This window comes from Saccopteryx bilineata, chromosome 6 (genome assembly GCF_036850765.1).
Source record: "Saccopteryx bilineata isolate mSacBil1 chromosome 6, mSacBil1_pri_phased_curated, whole genome shotgun sequence".
Taxonomy (NCBI): Eukaryota; Metazoa; Chordata; class Mammalia; order Chiroptera; family Emballonuridae; genus Saccopteryx; species Saccopteryx bilineata.
The window spans coordinates 103120028-103138937 of record NC_089495.1 but is presented as its reverse complement, the minus strand read 5'-3'; the positions used below and the strand labels follow the sequence as shown (position 1 = coordinate 103138937).

At 43.5% G+C, this 18910-nt stretch overlaps 1 long non-coding RNA gene across 1 annotated transcript in view; it reads left to right on the top strand.

Annotated features, from left to right (window-relative positions):
* The window catches only part of LOC136307777 (uncharacterized), a 28216-nt gene extending 9433 nt beyond the window's left edge, over positions 1 to 18783 (top strand). The window contains exon 3 of the long non-coding RNA XR_010726004.1: positions 15957 to 18783. This is a non-coding gene — a long non-coding RNA (uncharacterized lncRNA). The remainder of the gene's footprint in view (positions 1 to 15956) is intronic.
* The last annotated feature ends 127 nt before the right edge of the window (positions 18784 to 18910 follow it).

Below are 18910 nucleotides of genomic sequence, written 5' to 3'. Positions count from 1 at the left end.
TCTGTTCCCCATCTCTTTCTCTCTGCACAAACTGGCTTCTCCTTCAGCATTCCACCATCTTGGCTGCTTCTCCTCTCCTCCATGTGGCCTTTCTCTGCTCTCCTCCAGCATGGGCTCCTTTGCTCCACTTTATAGTGTAGAAATCAAAACCTTTAATCCAATATACAAACAAAGAAGTCTCTGATACAAAGTCACTTATCTGAGGCATAATGGGATTCCTCATGAGAGTGCACCACCCCACATCATGCAATCAGTCAAGGGTGTGGGGAAAAGCTTAGTCTTAAAACTAAGCCTTAGGCTATAACCACCCTGCCTGCTTACAGCCTGTCCCCCACAGCCAGTGCAAACTATAAGCGAGCAAACATATATATTTACAAACTTATTTGACCCACATACACACAATAGGTTTGTGTCCTAAGTTAAGAGTACTGAGCTTCAGGAATCCACCGCTTCTACAGGCAGTGATAAGAAAGTCCACTTTTTGCCAAACTAGAACTTTTTTTTTAATTTTTGGAATCACTTTTATTTTTATTTATTTTTTTAAATTGAATTTATTGGGGTGACATTGGTTAATAAGATTACATAGGTTTCAGGTGCACCATTCCATAGTACACCACCTGTACACTGCACTGTGCATTCATCACCCCGAGTCGTCTCCTTCTGTTGGTCAAATAAGTTTGTAAATATGATATATATGTTTGCTCGCTTGTGACTTATATTGGGTGTGGGGGACAGGCTATAAGCAGGCCAGGTCGTTGTAGCCTAAGGTTTGGTTTTAGGACTAAGCTTTTCCCCACACCCTTGACTGATTGTATGATCTGGGTGGTGCATTCTCATGAGGAATCCAATTATGCCTTGGATAAGTGACTTTGTATCAGAGACTTCCTTGTTTGTATATTGGATTAAGGGATTTTGGTTTTCTACACTATAAAGTGGGACAGACCAGGAGCTGGCTCACTCAGTTCCTGCTATCACGATTGCAGGGGCTTCCCTGATCCCTTGCCCTTCATGGGAAAAGCTGGTTTTCTGCTTTTCCCTTGTCTTCTTTTGTGGTTTGCCTGTCTTGGTGAGACACCAATAAATAGGATGGCCCCCCCATCCTCTGACTCCGCCGTTTCTTTATCGTCTGCCCGAATCCAATGGGAACCTGCATGTGAATGGCCACTATGGCGGCTCCTGGCCTTACAACTGGCGTAGTCGGCAGGATTCAGAGATTGGTATGGGGCCACCACCCTTGATGGGTGGGATAGAGTACTGGTTGCTGCTCTGGCTCCCCATGGCTGTCCTTTTAGGGGCCATGGGCTACATGTTTTTTACTCAAGAGGAAACCAAGAGTTCTGTGCGAGAAGCTGCCCGAGGTCAAAAGCTTCAGTATGAATTGCAAATAGAACGGCAGAAAAGGCTGGAATCGGAGCAAGCACTGGAGAAGGAATTACGGGTTCGCGAGTTGCAGTTTACCCTGGAAGCTGAACGTTTTCACCGGCAGTTGTTGGAGAAACAACTGCGGATTCAAGAGCTCGAGTCTCAGCTTCTGGCCAAAAGCCAGCAGCCACAGGAACCTAAACGGTCACCAAAGGAGCAGCAGCATCCGTGCCGGTGGATTGGCTTTGAGTCAGCGGGAGCAGGCGCTTGCAACTCCTCTTCTGAGGATGAGAGGGCTCAGGCTGAAGCTGCCATATGCACACTGAGAGCCCGACCAGTTGTCGCCAAGAAGGTAAAAACCCAGCAACAAAGAGTCCCTCAAGGGCAGCCACAGCCTCCTGCCCAGGTAATGGAACACTCTGTGGTCTGGCCCTATACCCAGGCAGAGCTGATGGAGTTGGGGGCACAATTTAGGCAGAAACCTACTGAATCCCTGGCAACCTGGTTACTACAATTATGGGATATAGGGGTGGATGGCATCATGCTCTCCGGAAGAGAGATGGAGAAATTGGCCGCCATTACCACACACTCTTCCTTGAGGCAGCGTCTTCAGAACTGCCATGGCAACCCAGGAGACCATACCCTATTAGAATGGGTGATGGCTGCCATTCGTATGGTCTGGCAGAATGCTGGAGAATTGCCGGGGGCAATGAGTCGGTGGCAGTGCTACAGTGAGTAAAGGTCCTTCGGGAACTAGGTATGAAGAATGCTGTTTTCAACCCTGGGTCTCGTGGGCCAGACAAGGAAGTGTTTACGGCCAAAATGAGGGAATTTGTCCTTGCTAGTGCCCCGTCAGCCCTTTTTGGGTCACTTGTGGCTATCTTGGGCCCCTATGTGGGGCAGCCCATCAATGCAGTTACACAGATGGTAGCAGATTTAGGAGAGTTGGAGGCCGCTCGGGATCATAAAGCAGTGAGGGCTGCTGCCTATGTTTCCCCCCCAACTAACAAGGGAAACGGGCCTGTAATGGTTACCCGAACACAGATGTGGGTAGACTTGATTGCGGCTGGAGCAGATAAGGGGAAATTGGATGGCCAGTCTAATAAAATTCTTTTGGAGCTTTGGCAGCAGCTTAAACCGGAACAGAAGTTCCAGCCACTGAGACGAAAGGCCCCAGCAGCTACCAATAAAACATTTGGTGCGCATACAGCTTGGTTACAAGATTATATGATAGAGACGGCCGAAGGAGAGGAGAACTCCCAAGTCCCATTTTACCAGTTTGAATAGGAAAAAGGCCGAGGGACCTGTCTAACGGGGATGGGCAGGGACCGGAGGCCACATGTGGAACTGGCTATCCACTGGTCCCCTTCCAATGTACAACGGGTGTTGGCCTTGGTGGATACAGGTGCAGAATGTTCCCTTCTCTATGGAAACCCAGAGCGGTTTGCTGGGACCCCAGTGGCCATTGACGGTTATGGGGGCCAAACTGTTCAAGTGAAGCCAATAACTATTCCATTGGGAATAGGGAGACTGCCTCCTAAGCCATATAAGGTGTATGTATCTCCTATTCCTGAATATATTTGGGGGGTAGATGTCTTGCAAGGACTGTGTTTGGAAACTACAGCTGGGGAGTTCCGGCTGCAGATCAGGATTGTGAAGGCAGTATTGCGGGGACACGCATCACATTCCCCTTTGCAATTACCCCCGTCCCTCGGCATGTGACTAACACCAAGCAGTACCGCCTGCCAGGTGGTTATGAAGAAGTCACAGGGACAATCCTCGAACTAGAAAAGGTGGGGATCATCCGGCCAGCACACAGTCCTTACAACTCCCCAGTATGGCCTGTGCGCAAAGCAGATGGAACCTGGAGAATGACAGTAGATTACAGGGAACTTAATAAAGTTGTTCTCCCTTTGCACGCTGCTGTTCCCTCGATAGCTAACATGATGGATCGGCTAAGCCATGAGTTGGGGACATACCACTTTGTGGCAGACTTGGCCAATGCTTTTTTCTCTATTGATATAGCCACAGAGAGTCAAGACCAATTTGCCTTCAATTGGGAAGGGAGACAATGGACCTTTACAGTGTTACCCCAGGGCTATTTGCATAGCCCCACCTTGTGCCATGGGCTGGTAGCTGCTGACCTGGCTAAATGGAAACAACCAGAGGTAGTCCTCATGTACCATTATATTGATGGTATTATGCTAGCTAGTGATTCTCTTTCAGAATTGGAGCAAACAGTCCCTACCCTGCTATCCCATTTGAAAGCATGTGGCTGGGCAGTTAACGAGAACAAATTACAAGGACCTGGGTTATCTGTTAAATTCTTGGGAGTTGTCTGGTCGGGTAAGACAAAAGTTATCCCTGATGCAGTTATAGATAAGATTCAAGCATACCCCGTGCCCACTACGGTAAAACAGTTACAGGAATTCTTAGGTTTGTTGGGGTATTGGCGAGCATTTATACCGCATTTGGCTCAATTACTACGCCCCTTGTACAACCTTATTCGAAAGGGGGTTCGCTGGGATTGGACTGAGCAGGCGCAAGGTTCATTTGAAGCTGCTAAGAGAGCTGTCAAGGTGGCACAGGCCTTGAATGTGTTTGATCCTGCCAGGCCCTGTGAGCTGGATGTTCATGTAACCTCAGAGGGGTTTGGATGGGGCTTGTGGCAGCGGACAGAGCGCCTACGGCAACCTATTGGGTTTTGGTCCCAATTGTGGAAAGGTGCTGAAGTTCGTTACTCATTAGTAGAGAAGCAGCTGGCAGCTGTGTATGCTGTCCTCCTGGCAACTGAGAGTATTACAACCACAACACCAGTTACAGTCAAGACAACATACCCTATTGCTGGGTGAGTGTTGAGCAGATAAAATGTATTATGCTCACTTTGTTAAAGATGGAGGCCATCGCCCAGGTGATATTAATGTGTGTTGAGAATCCTTGTAGCCTGGGGCTTGGTTTTGGGATTAAGCCTTTTCCACCCTTTTTTGATGTGGGGCGGTACAATCCAATCATGCCTCAGAAAGTGACTTTGTATTAGAGACTTCCCTGTTTTGTATATTGGATTAAGGTTTTGAATCTACACTATAAAATAGGGGTAGAACGGGAGCTTGCCCTCTTGGTTCCTGAGATTATCATTAGAAGAGAGAGCAGAGGAGAGTAGAGAAAGGCCACATGGAGTAGGCCAGGAGAAGCAGCCAAGATGGTGGAGTGCTGAGTGAGATGCTAGTTTGTGTAGAGTTTGTATCTGGGATAAGGAAGGAGATGGGGAACTGAGGAGAATAAGGCTGGTGAGCTAGAAACCTTTGATTCTAGGAAACTCGGATAAGTCATTGGCTTTGTGAGCACTGAATGTGATTGGGTTTTGGAGCCCAGTGTGTATTTTTACTTGTCCGCTGGGTGCAAGCTAGGATTAAAGACTATGGCCCACCAGTTTGTGGCTCCATTGTTTCTCTACCGACTGTCCGAATCCAATGCGAACCTGGATGTGAATGGCCACGATGGCGGCTCCTGGCCTTACAGTGAGAGATTGGGCAACTAAACCACGCAGTGGTATGGCCCAAATGTTCACCCTGGCCAAGTGGGGTGCCTACCTGCAGCAACGCTGTGCTTTTAGCACCAGCCCATTGAGGGCAGAACTGCAGGAAGTCTTGGGTCCAGTCACCTATGCGACCTTAGAGTCAGGTGCAACTGGGGCTCAGGAGGCAGAACCTGAAGTCAGTCCCTACCAGGAGGGGCGGGTGCCCATTCCCGAGGATGCCTGGTATATTGATGGTTCCAGCAGGGGCCAACCTGCCAAATGGACAGCTATAGCCTTCCATCCGGCCACTGAGACTATTTGGATGGACACGGGTATAGGCCAAAGCAGCCAATGGGCAGAATTAAGAGCTGTTTGGCTAGTTGCCCATAATGAACCTTCACCTCTGGTAATCTGTACTGACAGCTGGGCTGTCTATCGTGGACTTACCCTTTGGATTGCTACTTGGCACATTAACCAGTGGATGGTAATGCACCGTCCACTATGGGGTCGGGCCATGTGGCAGGACTTATGGGAAATAGGACACCAGAAGCAGGTGACAGTATATCATGTCACAGGGCATGCCCCTCTAGCCCATCCTGGGAATGATGAGGCAGATACGTTGGCAAGGGTGCGATGGTTGGAGACTGCACCTGCAGGTGATGTGGCACAGTGGCTCCACCGGCGCCTGCTCCATTCAGGACAGAAAACTATATGGGCTACGGTTAAGGCTTGGAACTTGCCTGTGTCCTATGCAGAGGTACTTGCAGCCTGTGAGCAATGTGCAGTATATTCCAAGGAACACCCTCGGAGACCACTGGTGTCGCCTGGACAGATTCAGAGGGGTCATGTTCCACTGACACGATGGCAGATAGACATTATTGGACCCTTACCAAAGTCAGAAGGGTACCAGTATGCAGTCACTTGTGTAGATACTGCCACTGGGCTGCTTGCTGCTTACCCTGCTCGTAACCCTGACCAGAGGGCAGTCATACAGGCTCTGGACCGCCTGAGTGCTGCATATGGGCGACCGCTGGTCCTTGAAAGTGACAATGGTACCCACTTCAATGGTTCAATGGTAAGGCAATGGGCTCAAAAGCTGGGGGTGGACTGGAAGTACCATGTTCCCTACCACCCCCAGGCTGCTGGTATCATTGAGCGGTATAATGGACTCTTAAAGCAGGGACTGCGACAGGAGGGGGGCACCGGCTCTCTTACTGGATGGACACGCCGCTTACGGACAGTACTTCGGATTTTGAATGAGCGACCTCGACGGGGAAGCCCAGCTCCAGTAGAGGCCCTCCTGCATCGGACAGCTGCCCCCATTCAGTTGCAGATACGCACCAAGGACATTTTACTCAAGCCAGGTTTTGGACAGCAGGGCAACGTGCTCTTACCTGCTCCAACAGCCCTCCTGAAAGGACAACGGCTTCAATGGACTTGGCCCTGGACTGTACAGGCCCCCCATCTGAGATGGGTGGCCTTGTTGGCACCATGGGGAAAGGGGCTAGAGGTGGACCTCCAGTTAACTCCTTGGGCAACCAGCACCTGGCCACCTAGGGTAGAAGTGTATTATCCCTTGAGCGCTCAAGGGGACAGCATTTTGAAGGGCACCTTTGTAATTTCTTTATGGCCAATAATGAGTTCTCCTATTTTACTACACATAGAACCAGCAGATACTGGTGTATTGGCCAATAAGGTTTGGTATGCCCGCTCAGGGTGGCCTCTGGTGCCAGCTACGGTGCTGTCTGCAGACAAAACTCTGGCCTGTATTCTGCCAGAGGGAAAGAATTTGCCTCTCTTGGTGCCACTGACAGCTCTCTCATTTCGCCCATAGTTTTTGATCTGTTAATCCTATTGCTGTAGTTGGTACTATTTCTGTTTATGCAATGTATCCCACTCCTTGCACAGTGACCATCATGGAAGATGCCTGTGGTTTAGATTGTAAAGCGAGCAAAAGGGGTGGAATGTTGGTCAAATAAGTTTGTAAATATGATATATATGTTTGCTCGCTTGTGACTTATATTGGGTGTGGGGGACAGGCTATAAGCAGGCCAGGTTGTTATAGCCTAAGGTTTGGTTTTAGGACTAAGCTTTTCCCCACACCCTTGACTGATTGTATGATCTGGGTGGTGCATTCTCATGAGGAATCCAATTATGCCTTGGATAAGTGACTTTGTATCAGAGACTTCCTTGTTTGTATATTGGATTAAGGGATTTTGGTTTTCTACACTATAAAGTGGGACAGACCAGGAGCTGGCTCACTCAGTTCCTGCTATCACGATTGCAGGGGCTTCCCTGATCCCTTGCCCTTCATGGGAAAAGCTGGTTTTCTGCTTTTCCCTTGTCTTCTTTTGTGGTTTGCCTGTCTTGGTGAGACACCAATAAATAGGATGGCCCCCCATCCTCTGACTCCGCCGTTTCTTTATCGTCTGCCCGAATCCAATGGGAACCTGCATGTGAATGGCCACGATGGCGGCTCCTGGCCTTACACCTTCCATCAGTTTATCCCCCTTTACCTTCTTCTACCCCCTCCTTCCCATAAACACCACACTGTTGTCTGTGTCTATGACCTTTCTTTCCCTTAATCCTTAAAAACACACACTGGGCTCCAAAACCCACTCACATTCAGTCCTTGGTGGGCAAGAAATACACACAGTGGGATTTTTTTTTTCCTTTTGTTTTTCTTTTCTTTTTTTTTTTTTTTTTACAGAGACAGAGAGAGAGTCAGAGAGAGGGATAGACAGGGCAGACAGACAGGAACGGAAAGATGAGAAGCATCAATCATCAGTTTTTCGTTGCGCATTGTGACACTTTAGTTGTTCATTAATTGCTTTCTCATATGTGCCTTGACTGTGGGCCTTTAGCAGATAGAGTAACCCCTTGCTCAAGCCAGTGACCTTGGGTCCAAGCTGGTGAGCTTTTGCTCAAGCCAGATGAGCCCATGCTCAAGCTGGCAAACTCGGGGTCTTGAACCTGGGTCCTCGGCATCCCAGTCCGACGCTCTAACCACTGCTCCACCGCCTGGTCAGGCATCCCTTCACCATTTTCACCCAGCTTCTAACCCCCTTTCTTTCTGATGGCGATCAGTCCGTTTACTGTATATATGAGTCTGTTTCTGTTTCGTTTATTTATTTTGTTCATGAGATTCCACATATAAGTGAAACCATATATTGGGCAGATAAAATGTATTATGCTCACTTTGTTAAAGATGGCGCTGCCCACGTGAGGCCGTCGCCCAGGTGATATTAATCTGTGTTGAGAATCCTTGTAGCCTGGGGCTTGGTTTGGGGATTAAGCCTTTCCCACCCTTTTTGATGTGGGGTGGTACAATCCAATCATGCCTCAGAGAAGTGACTTTGTATTAGAGACTTCCCTGTTTTGTATATTGGATTAAAGGTTTTGAATCTACACTATAAAATGGGGGCAGAACGAGACTTTGCTCTCTTGGTTCCTGGGATGATTAGCATGAGAGAGCTGAGGGAGCAGAGCAGAGAGCAGAAAGAGGCCATGTGGCCAGGAGAAGCAGCCAAGATGGCGGAGTGCTAAGTGAGATGCCAGTTTGTGCAGAGTTTGTATCTGGGATAAGGAAGGAGATGAGGAACTGAGGAGAATAAGGCTGGTGAGCTAGAAACCTTTGATTCTAGGAAACTCGGATAAGTCAGTAGCTTTGTGAGCACTGAATGTGAGTGGGTTTTGGAGCCCAGTGTGTGTTTTTTACTTGCCCGCTGGGTGCAAGCTAAGATTAAAGATGAAGGCCCATCAGTTCTTGGCTCCGTTGTTTCTTTGCCGACTGTCCAAATCCAATGCGAACCTGCATGGGCCAAGCTGCTGTGATAGTGGCCCTGCCCACTGGCTTTACACCATACAATACTGTCTTTCTTTGGTTTATTTCACTTAGCATAATAATTTCCAGGTCCATTGATGCTGTCACAAAAGGTAAGATTTCCTTCTTTTTTTTACAGTTGAGTAGTAGTATTTCATTCAAAGTAGAATCTTAACATATCCCTCATGGTTGCTTGCTGCAAGCACACAGATAAATGGCCTGGAAAAAAAAGAAGTCAGGCCTTGCTGGGCGATTTCAGGCCTTGGGAAATTTCCTTTACCAGCATTCATGCTAATCCAAAACGGCCTTCCTGTAATTTTCACTAATTAGTTCTGTTTTTTTCTGTCCCTTCAGTATTTTGTACTTCAGACATTGGTAGTGTGCTACTCTATTGCCACTTAAAGATCTTTTCTCTAAACTAATAATTTCTAATCCCTTTGACTATTTCTCCCATAATCAGGCTTTGGGCTCCTTCACCATTAATATTGTCTTCCTCTGAACTTATTTAAAGGTTACTTCCCAAAATAGATTTAACTGTTTTAATATGGTCTGGTTACTTCAGAACAGAATAGAAACATTACTTTCTTTATTCTAGAAGTATACCTCTATATGGCTACCCTATGATCCCACAAGCTTTTTGGGTAATCCCATTAATTCCCATTGAAAAACCCCAACTTGTACCAGACTGCTGGAAGACATATACTTAAATTCTATCATATTGTTATTCCAGAAGATGGGAGCACCATGTGGTTTTCCATTTAAGAAATCACCAAACAGAGTCCCTTTAATATAATAGAAAATGTAAGAGTAAGTTCCTGCTTTTAAAATAGTTATTTAGCAGTTCTAACAGGAAAGTGTAACACTTATTATCTCCTATTTTGTAAATTATGGACCTCCTCTATATAAACTGTTTATTCTTTGTGTTAAAATAAATGGCAGATTCTCATGCTCTTTGTTTAAATAAGAACCCAATAGTCAGAGATGTTTGCTTTCTTTCCTTCCCTCCCCATAGTATACATGTACATGAATAGTGATTGATAATATTTATCTTCTGCTTAACAAAGAACAATTAACATGTGTATATATGTGTGTGTGTAAATCCCACTAGTTTATATTGTTTTTTAAATGTTTTCAAGTCAACATAAACTAAAACGTGTATATAACAGAAATGTTACTCTCTAGGTTTCAGAGAAAAAAGTTTAAAATTTTTTGAATTTTGACTAAATTTCAAACATTGTAAGGCCAGGAGCTGCCACTGTGGCCATTCACATGCAGGTTCACATTGGATTCGGACAGTCGGTAAAGAAACAATGGAGTCAACAGCTGATGGGCCATCATCTTTAATCCTAGCTTGCACCTGGTGGGCAAGTAAAAACACACTGGGCTCCAAAACCCACTCACATTCAGTGCTCACAAAGATACTGACTTATCCGCATTTCCTAGAATCAAAGGTTTCTAGCTCACCAGACTTATTCACCTCTGTTCCCCATCTCCTTCCTTCTCCCTGCACAAACTCTGCACAAACTGGCATCTCACTCAGCATTCCGCCATCTTGGCTGCTTCTCCTGGCCTCCTCCACGTGGCCTCTCTCTGCTCTCCAACCTGCTCTCTGCTCTAATGATAATCTCAAGAACCGAGAGAGCAAGCTCCTGGTCTGCCCCCATTTTATAGTGCAGAAATCAAAACCTTTAATCCAATATACAAAATAGGGAAGTCTCTAATACTAAGTCACTTATCTGGAGCATGATGGGATTGCACCACCCCACATCAAAAAGTGTGGGAAAGGCTTAGTCCTAAAACCAAGTCCCAGGCTGCAAGGATCCTGCCTGCCCACAGCCTGCCCCCAACACTCATTAATATCACCTGGGCAATGAGCCTCCACATGGACAGTGCCATCTTTAACAAAGTGAGCATAATATATTTTATCTGTCTAACAAACATACAAAAAATTAAAGAAAATAGTATAGTGAATCTGCCAGATAACCAACTGTTGGGCAGATAAAATGTATTATGCTCACTTTGTTAAAGATAACACGAGGAGGCCAGGTGATATTAATGTGTGTTGGGGTGGGCTAAAGGCAGGCAGGATCACTGTAGCCTGGGGCTTGGCTTTGGGATTAAGCCTCTCCCACCCTTTTTGATGTGGGGCGGTACAATCCAATCATGCCTCAGAGAAGTGACTTTGTAGTAGAGACTTCCCTATTTTGTATATTGGATTAAAGGTTGTGAAGCTACACTATAAAATAGGGGTAGAATGGGAGCTTGCCCTCTTGGTTCCTGGGATTAGCGTTAGAGAGCAGAGCAGAGAAAGGCCACGTGGAGGAGGCCAGGGGAAGAAGCCAAGATGGCAGAGTGTTGAGTGAAAGGCCAGTTTGTGCAGAGTTTGTATCTGGGATAAGGAAGGAGATGGGGAACTGAGGAGAATAAAGCTGGTGAGCTAGAAACCTTTGATTCTAGGAAACTCGGATAAGTCAGTGGCTTTGTGAGCACTGAATGTGATTGGGTTTTGGAGCCCAGTGAGTTTTTACTTGCCCGCCGGGTGTAAGCTAGGATTAAAGATGATGGCCCATCTGCTTTTGGCTCCTTTGTTTCTTTACCGACTGTCCGAATCCAATGCGAACCTGCATAGGCCAGAAGGCTGCTGTGATAGTGGCCCAGGCCTTGGCTGCTGGCTTTACACCAACCATCACTCAGATTCAACAATTATCAAGATTTTTCCACATTTGCATCATTTGTCCCTTTTATTATTATATTATTACTGAAGCATTTGGTAGCAATTCACAGATAACACACTAGCTTAGCCTTAAAGCTGTAGTTTGCTAAAGATCAACATGGATATTTTCCCCATAGCCACATTAACACCTAAAAAGTTAATGATTCTGTGGTATTATTTAATACATAGCCCATATTCAAATTTCCCCAACTGTCTCAAAAACATGTTTTTGTAGTTGGTTTCTTCTTATTGCAATACAAATTAGGTTCACTCATTGCATGGAATTGTAATGTCACCTAAGTCTCTCTTAATCAGAATAATTCCCCTCCTAACCTTTTGAAAATTCTTCCCCGTTTGGAAAAAGTGGATCACTTTTTACCACTACTCTGAATTTATGGTATCTTAAACTTAATCCTCTCTCTACATATTTCTTATATATTAATGTACATATTAATATATAAGAAATATATTATGTACATATTTCTTATAAATTAATAGTTAGCTCTAGAACTTGGTTAGGTTCAGACTCAATACGTATTTGTTTTTTGTGGAAGGAATATTTCAGTAATTCTGTGTACTTTCCATTCCGGCACATTGGGAAACAATAGTGTCTGGTTGCCTCGCTATGATTGTTGTGTTAAGGAAATAATTCTTTGACTCTTTTTGAGGTTTTCTTTCTTTCTTCCTCTCCTCTTCTCTCCTTTCACCACTCCTCCCCTTTCTTTTGTCAAGAATATGTGCTGAATTTTGTCAAGCCTTTTAGATATCTATGGACTTAGTGACATTTTTCTTCTTACAGTGATTGCTATGATCAATTTATAAATTATATAACTGAATTTTCTAATATTGAACTAAGTCTTATGGCATTCTCAAAACCCCACTAGTTTGTTTGTGTGTGTGTGTGTGTGTGTATATATATATATATATATATATATATATATATATATATATATAATTTTTTTTTTTTTTGTATTTTTCTGAAGCTGGAAACTGGGAGAGACAGTCAGACAGACTCCCGCATGCGCCCGGCCGGGATCCACCTGGCACGCCCACCAGGGCGATGCTCTGCCTACCAGGGGGCGATGCTCTGCCCCTCTGGGGCGTCGCTCTGCCACAACCAGAGCCACTCTAGTGCCTGGGGCAGGGGCCAAGGAGCCATCCCCAGCGCCCGGGCCATCTTTGCTCCAATGGAGCCTCGGCTGCGGGAGGGGAAGAGAGAGACAGAGAGGAAGGAGGGGGGGGTGGAGAAGCAAATGAGCGCTTCTCCTATGTGCCCTGGCTGGGAATCGAACCCGGGTCCCCCACACGCCAGGTCGACACTCTACCATTGAGCCAACGGGCCAGGGCCTAGTTTATATATTTTTTAACTCTTTTCAATTCAACATAAAATTTTTATTTTTAATTGAATTTATCGGGGTGATATTGCTTAATGTCACCCCAATTTCATTGGCTAATGAAATTATATAGGTTCCAGTGGTATAATTCTATAATATACATCACCTGTGTACTGTGTGTTCACCACCCCAAGTCAAGTCTCCTTCCATCTCCATTTATCCCGGCCCCTTTACTCTCTTCAAACGCCTCTCATTCCCTTTCCGTCTGGTAATCATCATGTTGCTGTCTGTGTCAATGAGGTGTTCTTTAATTATTTTATTTGCTTAATTCCTTCACCTTTTACATCCAGCCCTCAACCATCCTCCCCTCTGACACTGTCAGTCTATTCCCTGTATCTTTGGGTGTTTTTGTTTTGTTCATTAGATTCCACATAACTTAAATCATGTTTTTTTGCATTGACAGTCATAAGTGAGATTGTAATTTTCTTTCCTAAATAATCTTATTAGGTTTTTGTATTAATATATGCTTGTTTTGTAAAAAGAATTTGAAAGTATTTTCTTTCTCTATACTTTGGAACAATTTAAGTAGCATAGTGTTTATCAGATCTTCAAAAGCTTGGCAGAATTCTTTAGTGAAATCAATCAGCCCTGAAGGAATTATTAAGGAAGAGGAGTAGCCAAGAGCAAATTTGACAACTTTCCAGGGTTTTTTAGTGTATTTGCATAGAATTATACAAAATAGTCTCTCTCATTTTCTTTTTCTGTCTCAAAGATTTCCCGTGTCATTTTATATTTTGTGAATTTGTACTTTCTCCAGTTTGGTTAAGTAATAGCTTATTTTTATTGATCTCTGTAACCAGCTCATTTATTTAATTAGTCTTTTCCTTTTATTCTGCCTTTATTTTTATCAATTTCTTCTGCTTACTTTAACATTCTTGTTTTATATTGTTAAGCTGAAATTTTCTTTTCTTTTTTCTTTTTTTTGTATTTTTCTGAAGCTGAAACGGGGAGGCAGTCAGACAGGCTCCCTCATGCGCCCGACCAGGATCCACCCAGCACGCCCACCAGAGGGCGATGCTCTGCCCCTCCGGGGAGTCGCTCTGTCGCGACCAGAACCACTCTAGCGCCTGGGGCAGAGGCCAAGGAGCCATCCCCAGCGCCCGGGCCATCTTTGCTCCAATGGAGCTTCGGCTGCGGGAGGGGAAGAGAGAGACAGAGAGGAAGGAGAGGGGGAGGGGTGGAGAAGCAGATGGACGCCTCTCCTGTGTGCCCTGGCCGGGAATCGAACCTGGGACTTCCGCACGCCAGGCTGACGCTCTACCACTGAGCCAACCGGCCAGGGCAGAAAATTTTCATTTTTTTATTGATAAAATTATATAATACACAATACAGAATATAAGTAACAGTAAAGACCATGTAATATAAGTAAGCAGTAAATGTTCCTTGTAACATTTCTTCAGGTATATGCCATGGATTTAAATTTTTACTATCATTATTTTCTAGACATTCTTGTTTCATTTTGTAACCCCTTTTACTTTTAGCAACTCTTAGCATAGCTTCTCCACTTGCGCAGGTCATGCTCTTATGGGTGATTTAGTCACATCCACTTTTATTCTTGAATTTTGAGGAGTTTCATGTCACTAACTTTTGTTAAAGATGCTATCCATGTTTTCTTTCTTTCATTTTGTTTTCTATTTTATTAATCTGTTTGGTTTTAATTAAGAGTTGTAAAATGGTCACAAATGTAGAGTACCTCCAAACAGATTACTCAGTAAGATAATCAATTAGAACTGCAGATACTTTTTAAAGAGATTAAAGCTTATTGTCACAGAGCATACTAACCATTCCTGAAGTCTGGGTGCCTTAATGAGAGTTCTTTGTTAGAAATAACCTTTACAAGGATAGTTTTGTTTTGTTCTGCTTTTTAACTAGAGAAGATGAACCTCTCCCCCGTCTTTCATGTGATTTCTTTACTTCCTTCACCAGCAGTGTGAGCAGCCTAGTTTCAAGGCCAACCACAGGAATTTCATTAGTACTGAGAAAAGCAGGCCTGAGAAGCTCACAATTCAAGAAGTAAAGGATAAAGTAAGGATTTTAGCAAATGAAATCTGGGGCATGTACTACTCCAACTATATCTTCATCCAAGACCACAGCCTCTGGAAGGGGAATGTGGAGTCATGGTGAAGGAGATTCCTACTCAGACCCTCAAATGATTAAGATCTGCAAATAAAAGATATATAAATATATCAATATGAAGATTACAGACTCAATGATTATAGAGTCTATATAATCTTCATATACCATCAGGGTGGTTAACTCTCACATAATTCTCACAATATCAGGGTGGTTAACTCTTTCACGGAACTGGCACAAAATTTCTGGCAGACCAGCACTGGTCCATGGACCAAGGTAATGAAAACCACTAGGCTAAGGCACCATCGCTAGACTAGCACTGTCTTTAAAAACCTTTGCGCAGGAGACTGGAGAGTGTCTGTGTAGAGTGCAGCATCAAAGCAGGAGGTAAACAGCCAGCTGTGAGAACGTGGAGGGGTAAGCTGAAGAAGTCTCCCACTAACCCAACCTATCTCTCAATTCTCCTTTACTATCAAAGCTCTGCAACAGCAGGTGGAAAAGTTGAGCAACATAGGAAAAACATAATAAACCAAGCCCTTTTCCTCAATGCCTGCCTGGTTCAAGCTGGGAGGAGGAGCAGCTTTAAATTTAGATTGGGCTGAACTTGTTAACATTATCAAATTTGTCATAGGTTAGAAAGAGGAAAGTCTAATAATGGATAAAGTAGCATCGCCAAGCACCTTAAAACACATCTCCATTACAAATGTTCTTTCCTTAGAATTACTTTAATGTATCATTACTATTGACATAAATTCAACTAAATACTGAAGCTACAAAAGTCCCTGGTAAAAATTGACCACACACACACACACACACACACACACACACACACACACACACACAAATGGCTTATTCCCTTTAACCTTCCAGACTTTGTAATAGGTCATGTCTCCCCCCCTTTTTCCTTCTATAGACATTAGATGACTACCTTGAGTTAATATTCTTGCTAAAGACCAAAAATATGAAGATGAGTAAGACACGGTCCTTCCTCTGAGAGAGCTCAGATTTAGCAGCAGACTGTACACAGACCAACATTTAAAAATTAGTCCTCTGACTATGAAAAATAATTCACAGGATGCTAGTGAGGAAAAAACAAAACAAGGAAAATGTCTGAAGAGGTAACCCCTGGTCCAAGTCCCAGAGGACAGTGAGGAGCTTTTCAGTTGAAGACGGGCTGAGGACTGCTGCCCATGCAGAGCTGGCATCAGGTATGAAACCAGGGAGCAGGGGAAACGTGGCCGTGGGAGACCATGGCAAGACCTGCTGTGGACCCAATGACACAAAAGAAACTGTTCATGTTTTCAGATATAAGAAAACTTACCTTATGTGGTAAAAGGCAGACCTTTGAACATTAAGTTGGCCCCTTGCCCTGCCTAATGGGACAAAAGCTACTGAGCTTCCATATGGTCTGACATACTACTCACTGAGTATATACTACATTGACGATGGAACTATGATCATACCTCATGAAGAATTAGGGGGACACAAGAGTACTGTATCCATTCACTTAGATGTATATATTGTATATGTCCTTGGTACTGCTTGTTTGCTAATTGACTAGAAAGACTAAGTGAAAGTAGCCTTGAACCCAATCAGAGTTCTAGTGAGTATTTGAAAGCAAACCAACCTCTGTGGTCTGGCTTAGCTGAATAGCATATTCTAGGAAATAAAGCAAGAATGGCTGGACTACATGGCATAGAGTAGGCAGCGGTGGAAATTGAAGAGGTAATGACGGTGAAATCATGACAGCAGTTATAAACTTTGGTAAGTAGGTCTTTATCTTGGAGACAGTGAAAAAGCCGTAAAATAATTTCGAGGTATGTAATATGACTAGATTTGTATTTTAGAGCAATCACTAATGACAGTGTAAGAAGGGATTCAATGAGGAAGGACTAGTTAGAGGGCTGCTCTAGTGAGGTAGGTGAGAGATGATGATCTGAATGTCCGTGGAAGTTGAGACAGACACACAGAACAGATGGTAGACTGCAGTCAGTAGTGCAGGACGGGGAGGTATGAAGGAAAAGGAGGCATGCAGAAACTCTAGGAAGGGGCAACTGCACGAACAGTTCCATTCTCTGAGACAGCACACTAGAGGGGAACAGGCTTTGTCAAGAAAATAAGTTGAGTTTGGAAGATTTTGTATTTGAGAGGCCCATAGGACATGTCTAACAAGCAACTCTGTAGCCAAGTCAGAAATATATATTTAAAAGTAGAAAACTCAAATGAATTAAGTTACCTTGTGAATATGAAATCTCAATTATGAAAGCAAGGATGATGGGGAGGTAGATAAAAAATGCAACTCTAAAAATGTGCTGAAGGAAATGAAAAGAATAGGGAAGTATTGGTAAGATGTAAACAAAAGTGACGTGTGATGCAAAACTAAGAATCAAGAAAAATGAGGATATTCAAAACTCAATTGTCACCATGAACAAACTCGTTTTCTACAAATGCTTCTCATGAAATAAGAGTATTTTTCTTCTATTGTTGTTAGAAAGGAATGTAGCATTTTGAGCTGTAGAATCTGCTGGAAATTTTAACTGTTTAATAAAGTACAGTAACTGGACACCTAGCCTTCTGAGAGTTAAAGAAAACAAAAAAGCCTGCTCTAGATACAGAGAGGACATAGTTTACCTCGGGCACTTGGCATGAAGACACAGAGAATGTGATGTAAGCATTTCTTTCTTTACAGAGAAAACACATCTAAGGAGAGTGTAAAGGGTTTGTCTTCACACAACTGACATGTGATCATCATGAGTCCAAACCAAATGTGGTCAAGTCCTGGCAGATCTCCTTTCCCTCCATTAAGCAATGACCTAGCACAGAACAATGCCATTACTTACGGCAGCAGCAGCATCTCTGAAATGACTAGTTTAGAAACACCGCCTACAGTGGAAATGTACACGCTCCAGGCCAGACTTCCCATAAACACATGCAGTACGTATACGGACCAACTTCCCCCTCTTTGTTGCACAATTTACAAAAAACTTAGAGAAAAATATGTAATTCTGCTGCATCTCATGTGTTTTTGTGTGAATTTATGTTACCTAAAGCAAGAGACTATATATGATACATAGCAGACACATAGTTCTTGTTTACCATTTACACACACACACACACACACACACAAACTGAGCAGTATTTTAAAGGGCTGGACTTTCATAGATTGGTGACGTTCTCAGAGTTCACATAAAAAATAAAGTGGATACACTGTAAATTGAACTGAATGAAAACAAATACCAATCCCACTTGGAGATATAAAATGATGTAATTCAGATGTCACTGTCACCTTCCAGCTTCTGAGTTCATGGGTATTATTCACATTTTTCCCATGTAACACAGAGTAAGTGTCTCTAAATTTTCCCTCCAAAAAAATCTACTTGCAGAAGCAGTTAGAGGAGATCTTGTAGAAGTAAGGTCCAAGTGGGAGAGGTTCCTAGATGCTTTTATTTACTTGAACTACAATATGTTACATCTAGAGTAAGAGCAACACATTCATTAGCATTAAATGTCCTCCTTTTTTTCTGTACAAGTGAATGGAGAGATAAAGATTGGTTCAACTTTATATCAATAAATAAAGGAGCAAAACTGCTTGTAGAAATACCATCTTCTAATGGAAAGATTTTTTTTATGTGTTTTGTAAAGCAAAGGGGTATAGCATTGTAGTCACATGAAATTCTTCAGTTTAAAATTATAATTAGATACATTTCTGTTTAATAATCAGTATTAACTCTTGTTTGATTTCCAAATTCAATTTGTCTTCTTAATAAAACTACAACTGATATTTCCTATGTGTAGTTAAGTAACAGAGCCTAGATTTGAAAACACAACAAAACTTATTAAGAATTATCATTGTGGTTGTAGCCTAAAAATCCCAGAAACCTATATACAAACGCTGGTGACAGAGACCTCGTAGAGGCGGTATGATATAATCACATAATAACCCAGTTATTTTGTTTCTGAGTTACTGAATCAATACCTTTCATTCAGTAAAACAGGAGACAACTTTTCACTATATGCTTTGGCACAGA